Source organism: Lipotes vexillifer, unplaced genomic scaffold (assembly GCF_000442215.2).
Source record: "Lipotes vexillifer unplaced genomic scaffold, Lipotes_vexillifer_v1.1 scaffold729, whole genome shotgun sequence".
Lineage (NCBI taxonomy): Eukaryota > Metazoa > Chordata > Mammalia > Artiodactyla > Lipotidae > Lipotes > Lipotes vexillifer.
Window position 1 is genome coordinate 1,629,400 of NW_006780914.1, and position 7,465 is coordinate 1,636,864.

General features: G+C 39.0%; 1 pseudogene; it reads left to right on the forward strand.

Annotated features, from left to right (window-relative positions):
• Nucleotides 1–1,710: 1,710 nt before the first annotated feature.
• Nucleotides 1,711–7,465, forward strand: part of LOC103087002 (40S ribosomal protein SA-like) — an 11,345-nt pseudogene continuing 5,590 nt past the window's right edge.

Consider the following 7,465-nt stretch of genomic DNA (forward strand, 5'->3'; position numbering starts at 1 on the left):
AGTGCATTTAAGACGCTTATGAGAGTGTGTGGCAAGGACACATGACTTAGTCTGAGGCGTCAAAGAAGGCTTTGACAAGAAAGTGACTTTTGAGTTGAGATTGGAAAAATGGTCAAACATCAAAAGTGAGGAGTTTGGGGAGAGTTGTATTTATAGGGAGAGAAGATCATGAACACAGGCCTGAGGTGGAAGGGAAAATGGAATATTGAAAGAAATGAGATAATAGCTGTGTGGCTGGAGATGACACAAGGAAGGAGAGAGACTGGCGTAAAATGGGACTGGAGAGCAAGCCAGGAGATAGACCATGGGGGAGGCGGGATTAGGAGGCATTGTTAACAGACATTGGTAAGTTTTATATCTAGGTAACAGGATCAGATTTGTGGTACTGTTATTCCTGCAACGTGTTGGCAGTGGGACCAAACGCAAGGCTTCTACTGGAGACTTGGAACATCTCTCAGGCAATGGCAGTGGTGGCAAAGGGAACTAGCTAATGGCATCTGACCTCTTAATCCTACCATTTCCTGGCACACAGATGAACAGGCTCTTACAGTAAGCTAGCAGAAACCTATGCTTAATATAAACCATTGGGTCTGGGGTTAGTGGGGGGGAGGTGGAACACAGAGTTTGCCATGATTACACCATCACTGAAAAAGAATTGTTTAATGATGCTATAAACTATTGTAAATGAAATTCATAATGTTAAGGTCTTGTCATAAAATGATTTTCAACTCCAAATAATAATTTTATAGAATTTTCTCTTTGCTACATAAACAGATTAAATGAGTGTATAGTTTTGATACGTTTAATTTATAGAAGCATAGACTTCAAGCATTTGATTTTACTGTGACCCTCAATGTCCTCCATGACTTTACTACTTGAAATGTGGTCCAGTGATCAACTGCATCATCATAATCATCTAGGAGCGTTTAGAAAGTCAGAACCTCGGAATCTCAGCCCCTACCCAGACCTACTGAATTAGAGTCTGCATTTAAAAAAAAATCTCCATGTGATTTGTTTACACATTAAAGTTTGAGAAGGATTGCTTTAGAACTTCATTCATGTCCAGTGTAGGAAACTCTCTTTGAATAATTGAAAGGGTTAAGTTGTACAATTTTTTGTTCAAGTTCATTAAACATTAATATTCTGTTCTTTCAATAAGGAGCTATTTAACACTGAGTTGTCAGAGTCAAACTGGAAGAGTTTGGCAAATCAAACTTTTAAAATTCCTGTTCCTCAAGCTTTTCTCCTCCTTTCCCTTCGATGAGCACATTATTTATATATCCCTATTTAAAATGAATAGTGTGAGATACACAAACATATTTTAATGCCTTCCTGGTAGAGGAATAATGTTATTTCTGGAGTCATACTTTGAACAATGTATTTGTGATAGAAATAAAAAATGTCATAAATATGATAAGAGGGCTTGAGCATGAGAGGGTTCTTTTCCATTCATTTTAGGGTTAGATAACTATTTTGTAAAGCAAAGTTTGTTAATGTTCTTTTTGATTTGACAAAGCAAAGTCCCAGAGCTTGGACTAGAGCAGATGTTGAGTCAAAAGAATTAAGATATTTCACATCAAAGTGAATTTGGATTTGTTATCTTGGTGCTTGTATTTGTTGCTGTGAAAATTATTACAAACTTAATGGTTGGCAATAACACAACTCTATTATCTTTTAGTTCTGTAACTTAGAAAGCCAACACGGGTCAGCATGAGGGCTCAGTCCCTTTCTGGAGGCTCCAGGGAAGAATACATCTTTTTGCCCTTTCCAGCATCTAGGGGCCTCCAGCATTCCTTGGCTGTGGCCCCTTTCATCTTCAAAGCCAGTAATGATCAGTGGAGTCTTACTGACATTGCTGTCTCCCTCTTCACTTTTAAAGAGCCTTGTGGTTACATTTGGATCCACCCGGATAATCCAGGCTACTCTCTCTGCTTTAAGGTCAGCTGATTTGCAACCTTAATTCCCCTTTGCCACATAACATATTCACAGGTTTTGAGGATTAAGACATGGACACATTGGAGGGACCATTATTCTGCCTACCATGATGCTTGTAGGGAGGAGTGAGTGGCACGACCTGGGGAGAAAAGTAGAGAAGGAATTCCGGAGAGAGGTAAGGATTGGGCATCTCCTGGAAGGAGTGGTAGGTCATGTTCTCATGAGAAAGATATCCAGTCAGAGTTTCCCTGTAGTAGGAATTGATTGTCAATGAGACTTTCAACTGTTTTTTATGATGGTCTTTAATACCTCACGTTGCATTGATTGTTTTGCCGCATATTTCTGCATTTCTCCATTAAACCCTTACGTGGAATGAAAAATCCGTTGCTTAGGGTGACTTTTTGGAATGGAGAAAGAGGGTCGGGAAGCCATGGTCAGTGGAGCCTGGGGTGAGGCTAAGCTCAGAGGGAACAAGAGCTACAGGGAGAAGATGATAAGAAGGAATAGTGAGTCAAGCCAAAAGCAGAAATTCACAGCAAGAGAGTACAGGAAGCTCACCTCCATTCCCACGCCCTGACACTCACAGTGTTCAGAGGAGGTGTGTTCATGACAATTAATTTCTTTAAGTAGAAGGGATAATTGATTTAACACATTCAGACGAAGTCCCTCAAATGCATTAGGCTCTGAGATACAAAGGCACATAAAATATGCCTCTACCTTCAAAGTGTTTGCAGTCCAAGGAGAAGACTGACAAGTAAATGCCTATTATAAGGCAAAGTATGCATAGAGCAATGCGCGGGGAGCATCTGAGAGCATGAGGAGAAACTTCCAGAGCAGATTGCACTTGCCAGGGAAGGCTTTCCAGAAACGATGTTTGAGCTATGTATGGCAATATGGCTAGGAGATGTGTGTACATGGAGGGAGGATGTTGGGCCTTTCAGAAACAGCAAATAGCAATGTGTACAAATGTGCACTCCGAATATAGATACTAAGGATAGACTCCAGTCTTATCTTTGTCACCCATTAATTCTTTCTCACTTCTATTGCGAGGGTGTAGAGTTTCTCTTCCTGTAAAAAAGAATCCCATCTGATCCTATCCACTCCTGCCATCTAAGGGTCTCTGGGATACATGGGTTATCCTCTTTCCTACTTGAGTCTTCATTCTTTCTCTGGACCCTTTTTTTCTGTTCTTAAACTATTTCTCTAATGTCTCCCATGTTTAATAATTTTGCAATCTCTATCCCAGCCCCACATCTTTATTCTGCTGCTTCCTCCTCTCCCTTTCTTTCCCTGTCAAACTTCATGAAAAGACTCTGCACTAGATTTTTCTACTTTCTAACATCTTGTTTACCTCCAACTCTGAGCTAGCTGAGTTCCAAATACTCCCTGCAAACCTGCGTAAAACTGCTTCCATCGAAGATACCAACTTTTTTGTTGAAATCAAATGGTGTTTTTTAGTCACTGATTTTCTGAACTCTGACACATTTGACACTGTGACAAACTTCCTTCTGGGAACACTCTCTTCCTTTCTCTTCAGGGATGACAAGATTCTGATCCCCCACTTCGCTGGCCAAGCCCGCATCCCCTTGTCAGCTTCCTTTTCTTCCACTTCTCCACTAAGAATCGGTGTTCTAATGTACATTTATATCCTTTTTTTAATTTTAAAGTTTATTCAATCAAATAGATTCCTTGTTGAAAAAATGTGTCTTAGAATTCACTTTAGTAGGATTCAACTTTAAAAGTTTGCTTCAAATAGACAAGTATTGCTTCAGAGAGTTGACATTGTAATTAGAAAAATAAGTGAAGTCCGCAAAGATTACAAATAGCTTTGTTATAAGGAATAGAGTGTGGGAAATATGATGACTTGTGCTTGTCCCCAGACACATTTTCTCCCAGACATTTCTGTTACTGCTATTGAAGGAAAGCAAATATGCCAACTTGACTTGAAAAATTCTGTTCAAGAGTGTAGGAACAGGACAGTGCAGTGAAGAGGGTAGAAAGTAATTGTGGTTTTGAACTTCACTTTGAAATACTTAATGAGTGGCATAAGAATAATCAATAGTAATGAGCTAACAGTATGTACATACAACTTCTATTTCATGATTTTTTTTAAATTGGGGTAATTTTTCAGAAGAATAAATTAAATTATAAGCATCAAATAAACTGCCATCTCATTCCCTCTTCAATGACTGTGGTTAATTTTTTTTAATTGAAAACATCCTTTAAAAAAGTCAAGAGTATTTTTCTGGTGTTGAGAAATGTTTTACTACTTACAAGGCTCTACCACAGCCCTCTGCCCACAAAAGAGTGGTTTTGAAATGAGTTTATTTTCTTAAGAAAAACAAAGTGTTTATACAGAGCTGGCCAAAGCAAGTCTCTACAGGTTGAATAGATTAAAAGGTCGGAGCTATTGGAACCCCAGAGTGCCTTGCACTGGGAATCAAGTGGGAAGGAATGGAGAACCTGGGCTTGGGAAATGCAGCATTACTCTGATGGTTAGAGAGTTATTCCACATATCCTATAGAAACTTGATTATGTAGACACATCTTTGTAGATGGAGACACAATAGTCAAATGGTATGATAGTGTTTACATTTTGACTTAAATTCTACAGAAATGTAGCAGTCACACTAAAGATAAATGGTATTCTACCTAATCTAAGTATTCCCAAAAATGTGTTGGTACCTTACAACTATTTTGTGAAAAGTCATCATTCTTTAAAGTTCTGGATAAGTTCAATATTTTCTAAAAATATTGGCTCTTTTGAAGTCGAATAATTATATACTAACTTATTTTGTAAGTATGAATTATTTTTATGTCTGGCTCAGACTGTCTTTTTTCTGTGATTTATTGTGCAATCAAATTTTAGGGGAAGGCTTCATTCTGGGGAATTATTTATAAAATACATGTGACAAAGGGTTAATAAAGTGCTTTTATAAGTCAGTAAGAGTAGGTATTACTAGTGCTACCATTTATTGATGTGAAGAAATCTTGGATATAATTAGGTTTGAGAGGAAAACTAAGAATTTTTTTCAGAGAGTTCTCGATTTGAGCTGCCTGTGCAACATACAAGAGATGTTATGTATATAATTATATATCATATTTACATAAATAAAAGGGCATTCAAAAGGTTTTTTTTTTTTTTTTTTTGCTTATTAAGATTTTACCTTTAATATGCCATGGAAGTCTTAACTTTATATTTTTCAAAATATGTTCCCAGGTACATCTCTCAGGCCTCCCAAGATTGCTCCCATCTTCTTAATGCAATAAAAAGATGCTGGATACATAACAGATTACTGTGCAGTTACTTAAAGTCATAGTTCTAAGTAACTTATAACGACATGGGAAATACATGCGATATAATTTAAGTGAAAAGCAAGATACATTTTATATAAAGTATGATCACAACTAAGTAAAAAGAATGTTGTGTAGAAATAAATATTTGGAAAAAAAAATACCAGAATGCTAATTTAAAAAATATGCTGGATATAGCTCTATCCTTCTCCTCGTTTTCAAAGTTATTATAATGTCAATGACTTTATTTGTCACACATCTTTATCTAACAAAGGAAAAAAGTTTATAAATGTTAGAAACCTGGGACTTCCCTGGTGGTCCAGCAGTTAAGAATCCACCTTCCAGTGCAGGGGGCATGGGTTCAATCCCTGGTGGGGGAAATAAGATCCCACATGCCACGGGGCAACTAAGCCCTGGCGCCGCAACTACTGGGCCCACACGCTCTGGAGCTCGTGAACTACAACTAGAGAGAAGCCCGCGTACTGCAACTAAGACCCGATGCAGCCAAAAATAAATAAATAAATAAATATTTTTTAAAAAGAAATGCAATTTAAAAAAAATGTCAGAAACATGGTTTTGAAACATTTCCATTAGTTTTTTAATTCAATAAGCATTTTGTGGGTTTAAAAAAGAAAGGCAGCTGTTTGAACTCATAGCTTGCTGGTAAACACATTTCTGCTGAGGGAAAGGTAAGAGAGTGAAAGTGACCTTTGCATGTCTTCATTAGCTTCAAAAGTTACATTACCCCAAAGGACACATCGAAATCAAACCCACAGTGATTATTTTGAAACCCAGACAACTACCAATTTTTACCCAAAACAAGCAAAAAGTGTGAACACGAAACTATGTCTTTGTATAGTAAGTATACACTGTAACTGTACACCTTCTCAAATAATCTAATAATTGTCTTACATTCAATGGTCAAGAAATTTTTTTTTAATTGGTAATTATTTTCATTTAAAGAGAGTGTTTCCCTTCTCTTTAAATACAAATACTGTATGATTTCACCTGAGCACGGAATCCCCAACAAACAAGAGAAATGAACAAACATAATTTTTCTGTAAACCTAAAACTGCTCTTAAAAATAAAGCTTATCAGTCATCTTTTTTTAATATTTGGTAAATTAAAAAATACTTCACTGTTCTGTCAGGGGTGTTGAAACCAGATCATTGACATGATCTCATTACCATATTCTCATAAAACCAACCTGTCACAAGTGCTCTTTGCATCTTCAAAAAGGCTTTTACTAAGACTCTTCCAATGTGCTGTCAGTGGGTATTGGGCTAGTAGTCACAGGTGTCCCCACTGGCTTTTGTGCAGGTTTCTCTTGTTTAGTTTCAGTAGTAGGTGCAGGTTCAGAAGATGGAATCCTTGATGCTGGAGCGATGGGTACAGGCGCAGAGGTGGGAGCCAAAGCAGGGACAGAGGTTGGCGCTTGAGCCAAAGCTGCTGCTGTGGCTGAACCACTGCAGCAGTGGTGGCTGGACTTGATCTCTGGACTGCATGTATCGGGGCCTGCCGTTTCACTGCTTTGGGTTTCGTCACCATAACCAACAGGAAATTTTCCTCATTATGATAATATTCTTTGTAGATAGTATCATTGTTAAAGAGTTTGTCTGCAGAAATTAATCTTTGTCCCACTACCCACAATGCATTGCTCCCCTTCAGTGCTTTTACTGCAAAGCTGCAGCCAACTCCAAAGGGTCCAGTCAGCTGCACTAAGCTGAATGCTGGAACCCAGGCCCTCACTGAGCCTGGAGCCTGAAGCCTAGATCACATTCCCAGGGCCAGACTCCTGCCCCCTTCCCCAGCTCCCCATGTCACAGTGCACTGTCCAGGTCTCTGGGAAGCTCTCTTTTCCTCAGACCCACTGCCACATGTGGCCCAAATTATCTTTACATGACGAAATAGAATCAGGGTTTCTTGGTTTAAAAAAAAAAGGGAGAAAACAGTCCTATACTGGTTAGTTCTCATTATCTTTAAAGTAAGCTAAAGAGGCATAGTTCACACTGGAGAGATTATATCACACTATTTTTAAAACACAAATCCCTGGTGGCGCAGTGGTTGAGAGTCCGCCTGCCGATGCAGGGGACACGGGTTCGTGCCCGGGTCCGGGAGGATCCCACATGCCGCGGAGCAGCTGGGCCCGTGAGCCGTGGCCACTGGGCCTGCGCGTCCGGAGCCTGTGCTCCGCAACGGGAGAGGCCACAACAGTGAGAGGCCCGCGTACTGCAAAA